The sequence below is a fragment of the Sarcophilus harrisii genome, chromosome 3 (genome assembly GCF_902635505.1).
Source record: "Sarcophilus harrisii chromosome 3, mSarHar1.11, whole genome shotgun sequence".
Taxonomy (NCBI): domain Eukaryota; kingdom Metazoa; phylum Chordata; class Mammalia; order Dasyuromorphia; family Dasyuridae; genus Sarcophilus; species Sarcophilus harrisii.
In genome coordinates this window covers 601,838,827-601,843,889 of record NC_045428.1, presented here as the reverse complement: position 1 = coordinate 601,843,889, position 5,063 = coordinate 601,838,827, and the positions used below count along the sequence as shown (strand labels likewise).

The following is a 5,063-nucleotide window of genomic DNA, read 5'->3' as shown; positions in this document are numbered from 1 at the left end:
AGAAATGATTTTAATTTCTTCACCTGAAAATTGTCTGTTCCTATCCTTTGTCCATTTATCAATAGGAGAATGCCTTGTATTCTTATAAATTTAAATCAATTCTTTATATAGTTTAGAAATGAGGCCTTTATCAGAAACTTTGGATGTAAATTTTTTTCTCAGTTTACTACTTCGCTTCTAATCTCATCTGCATTGGTTTTGTTTGCACAAAACTTTTTAAACTTAATATAATTTAAGTTATCCATTTTGCATTTCATAATGTGCTCTAGCTCTTCTTTAGCCACAAATTCCTTTCTTCTCCACAATCTAAGAGGTAGACTATCTTTTATTCTTCTAATTTTCTTATAGTATCACTCATTATATCTAAATCATGAACCCATTTCGACCTTATCTTGGTATAAAGTGTTAGCTGTCAGTCAATGTCTAGTTTCTGCCATACTTATTTCAAATTTTCCCAGAAATTTTTGTCAAATAGTGAGTTCTTATCCCAAAAGCTAGAGTTTTTGGGTTTCTCAGACACTAGATTACTATAGTCATTGTCTGTCACTAATTTCTAAAACAAAATTTCAACATTTTCCCTGAAATCCTCCAGTGTTTCCTAGTGGTGTGCCACAGAACTGGCCAGACCTATTGTAAATCTGATATCTAATATCAAGTCATCCGTGTCAGCAAGACAATGCTTGTACTCCTCTCTAAACAATGCTCTGAGTGCTCTCTGCAATCATCTCTTCTCTCTAATCATTAGTTCTTCATCTATCAACTTCTTCCCAAATGCCTACAAACATGCCCAAGTCTCCAGCATCCTTAAAAAAAATAAACAAGCAAACAAACCATGAGCCCCACCATTAAAGTATTGAAATACTTCTTGAATATTGAAAGAAAACCCAAATGTATAATTATATTTATTGCTAGTGCACCTGAGCTCCTTGTGATTAAGGCTGTCCAGATTACTTAAAACATTTAGGTAAAGAAATGGTCAATTGCATGATCATTTGTTAGTACTAGGAGGAGAAGGGAAGGAAAAATCAGCTTTTTTCTTGGGGTTTCCCTTAATCTGTCAGTGGATACAGATACAATTTGGGGTATCCCAAATTGTCCTCCTCAGTTTGAAATACATCGTATTGATTCAAGGAAACGTGCAGTTCTTATTCACACCTAGTTCTAATTGATTCATTCAATGAAGAAGAGTTCTCACCCAACAAAAGTAATTATTTTTAAGTGGGATGAGGTAGTCCATGGGCTTCCATTTACATAAAAATAAAAGACATTGTAGATGAAGAGCTGGGAGGGCTTTCAGACACAATCTAGTCCATTTTACAAATGAGGTGAAGAAAGGTGGATTTGCCCACAGTCACACTAGAAGTAAGGATCAGAGGTGGGTTGTAAACCCTGGTGTTCTTCACACTAGATCCCATCACCTCTAAATAATATATATTTTTAGTTTTCAATAGTATTTTACTTTCCAAATGTAATGATAGTTTCAACGTTTGTTTTTGTAAGACTGTGTTTCAAATTTTTCTCCCTCCCTTGCCTCCCCCTCCCCAAGACAGCAAATAATTTCATATAAGTTAAATATGTGCAATTCTTTTAAACGTATTTCCATATTTGTCACATTATACAAGAAAATTCAGACCAAATGGGAAAAAACCAAATAAAAAGTGAAAATTCTCGGCTTTGATCCATATTCAGTCTGCATAGTTCTTTCTCTGGAAGCAGATGGCATTTTGCATCCCGAGTCTATTGGAAATGCCTCGAATCACGACATTGTTGAAAAAATCTAAATCCACTCTTGATAATCTTTAGAAGAAATCACACCAGCCCCTTTATGAACACAGAGGTAGATGGATTCAAGTAGCGTCCTGGCAGCAGAATCTGCACTAGATGGGGCCAAGGGGGCTGGGATGGGAGATGAGAAGGAAGAGTCCCAGCTCAGCGACTGGGAGACGATGGTACCTAAAAGGGGAGTCTGGGGGAGGGAACATCATGGGTCCCATTTAACACGACTGTGAGAAGCCTGTGAGATCTTGAAGATGGGAATTGGAGATCAGGAGAGGGACTAGAGCTAGGTCTGTTGATGTGGGGGCAATCTCCATGGCTGATCCATGGCCTCTGGGGAACTGAGGAACTCCCAAAGAGAAAAGAAAGAAAAGAGGGCCCTGGATAGAGTCCCAGGGAGCACCCCACACCAAGGGGGCAAGAAATAAGTACCCCCCCAATGGAGTGTGAAGGAGGCCAGAAAGAAAAGTGAAGAAAGAAAAAAGAGTGATGCTGAAGCCAAGAAAAAAAAGAATTTGAGGGGAAGAGTGGACAGTCTTTTAAAAAAAAGAAAGAAAAACTGAACTAAACAAGCAAACAAAACAAACCCCCAAGCCCCACCATTAAAGTATTGAAAGAAAACCCAAATGTATAATTATTTTTATTAATTAGTAGTAGAAAGGTGGAGAAAGACCTAAGACCTAAGACCATCAGAGCTGGCAGGTGACAGATGGATGGGGACCAGCCTTCAGAACCGTCCCAGTGGAGGAGGGGTCTTCCAGGCAGAGGGCAGGGGCTGACCGCAGAGCAAAAGCTGAGGAAGGGGCAGGAGGGGATTTCCAGCATGTTAGCCAGAAAAGAGGGCTAGAAGTCAATAGTCTGGGGCATTGGGAAGCAGAATTGTTGGGGGGGGGGTTCAGGATGATGTGGACCTGAGTTTGTAGGGAGAAAAGAATTAAGCTCAAGAAGGAGAGGCTGAGAGCGAAGAAGGGCATTCAGAGGCAACAGGCTCCTGGGAGACGGGAGAGCCTGGGGCACAGGGAGTTTCTCTTAGTGAAGAAAAGGCCGCCTCCAGATCAGAAGATGGAGAGAAGGTGGCAGACTCTGGGCGGAGGGACAACAAGGGCCCACAGGGGAAGAGAAAGGGGGCTCCGGGCAGGGGTTATCTTGGTTCTAGGAGGGGAAATCTCTGCTGGAGGAGATGGTGGCAGGAAGAGGGACTGGGGGCTGGAGAAGACAAAAGAAGGGGTGTCCTTTGGGGGGGATCAAGGAAGAGCCAGTGCTGGGAGATTCGGTAGCCCTGCCCCTGCAGCTGGGGAGGACGTTTGGAAGGTGTCCGAGGGGCATCAGTCAGATCATCAGAGTCCCCCAGTGTGATGATAGAGAAGGAAGGCCCGAGAGAGGGCCGGCCACCAGACATGGGCCTACGAGGCTGAGCTGGACGGAAACCTGCAAGTTTTCGGGAGGGGATAAATGATGGGGGGGGGGTCTGCACCCAGCCGTAGGGGAGAGGCCGGGAACCTCCCAGGCTTGGAAGCTGCTCCGGACGTCCCTGCTCTGGGAGAGGGAGGAAAGCGGGGGCTCCGCATCTCAGCAGGGAGAAACAGCAAAGGAGGGCAGGAGGCTGGGCAAGAGTAGAATCCCCTGGCAGAGTTCTAGAACGCTTGGTGAAAGGCATGGTTTGTGACCTTCAGGAACAGAAGTGTTGGTCACTGAGGGGCAAGATGTCCTCAGCAGCAGTTTCTGCTCCTTTCCTTGCTAGGGTGACTGACGGGAAAGAAGGGGCTCCGTGGGACCAGGATGCCTAGAGCCGGGGAAGCGTTTGGCAGAGTCGCCTGCATGACCCTGCGGATAATATAAGAGCCTCACTAGTGAATTCAGAAATGGCGGGATAGCAGAGCCCAAAGAGCCATCAACAAATGGATCAACCTGTAAAGTCTCCTCTGAGTGAGTGCTCCGGGGACTTGCCCTTGCTCCTGTGACGGTTCCCTCTGCCCCCCCCCCACATCCTCCCCCACCCTCCCCGGAGCCTGACAGATGGGAGCCAAGCTCAGGCCCACCCAAAGCTGGGGAAGGGTCGGCCTGTGGGCGGGCGGCATCGGACCCCAGCCGCCCCGAGGGGACAAAGGGAAGGGCGGCCAAAAAATCAGCCTGGAAAACTTCCGGAAAAGCCACAAAAACATGCAGAAAGAGGGCAAGGCCCCGGCCGGGCCCTCTGGGGAGCATGAAAGGAGGTGGGGGTGCTGAGTCTGGGGAAGGGAAGGCTCCAGAGTGGAAGGGCTGTTCTCTGGGTGGGCACATGCTGAGACCCTGCAGGACCAGGGGCCCCCCGGGACCAGGGGCAAAGGGCAGAACTCTGTTACAGAGCTGTCCCAGACTGGGAGGGACTGCCTCGGAGGGGGCTCTTCCGAGACCCCCAGAAGGGATTCTCCTCCGGGCATGGGTGAGTCTGGGAGACCCCAACAGCCCATCCCAAACCGCGGTTCCCTGGTGCTTTTGTCCCTCAGGCCTCATCCGCAGGAACTACACAGTGACTGACATCATCAAGATGGGGCTGGCTGCCATGGCCCTCACTGCCTTGGGGGCTCTGCTGGCAGAGGACTGGTACAGCCAGAACCGGACCAAGAAGGGTTCGGGCGGGACTCTCAACAAGAAGCTGCCCAGGGGCAAGAAGAAGGTATAATTTGGTTCAGCCTCACTGGGAAGTCTGGAGCGGGGGGCAGGCAGGGAGGGGAGACTTCCCCAGCCCTGACGGGGTCCCCCGCCCTCTGTAACCCTCTGTACCTCCTCCCTGTGTGAGCCATAAACTTTCTCGGAGCATAGCTGTCAGAGCCCTGCCCTGTGCCCCAGAAGGATGGGGGGGGGTCACATCACCCTGCTGCCCACTCCCAGGAGTAGGGGCTGCCCCTGGGCCAGGCCTCCCCCTGCCCGGGAAGTCTTCCTCCAAATCCACCAGGGACCGTCACCTCCAAGGACACCTCCCTCACTCAGGGGGGGAGCCCGGGTCAGAAGGCGCAGATCGGAACTCGGGGGAGGGCTGCCCCTCCTTTTGCTCTTGAGTAAAGCACTGTCCCCTGGGAGAGAAGTGGGCATCACTTCTTCTGCGGGGACCCCCAAGGACCTCCTCCTGGGACGCATCCTGAGCCAGCCGAGCACCGGGCTCTGCCCCCTCCTCGCTGGGTGGCCCATCCCCTCCGAGGCCGTGGGGTCCCCCTTTGGTGGGTGATGGGGTCGCCGTAGATGCTGCTGGGGGTCCCGCGCCTCTCTGAACCCCCGATCACAGGACCTGAGGTAGAGGGAGGTCACAG

General features: G+C 49.8%; 1 long non-coding RNA gene across 1 annotated transcript; it reads left to right on the top strand.

Annotated features, from left to right (window-relative positions):
• The first annotated feature begins 3,434 nt into the window (after positions 1-3,434).
• On the top strand, positions 3,435-4,574 carry LOC116422935. The gene is made up of 2 exons (XR_004233428.1): positions 3,435-3,702; positions 4,263-4,574. It is a non-coding gene; the product is annotated as an uncharacterized LOC116422935 (long non-coding RNA).
• Positions 4,575-5,063: the final 489 nt, after the last annotated feature.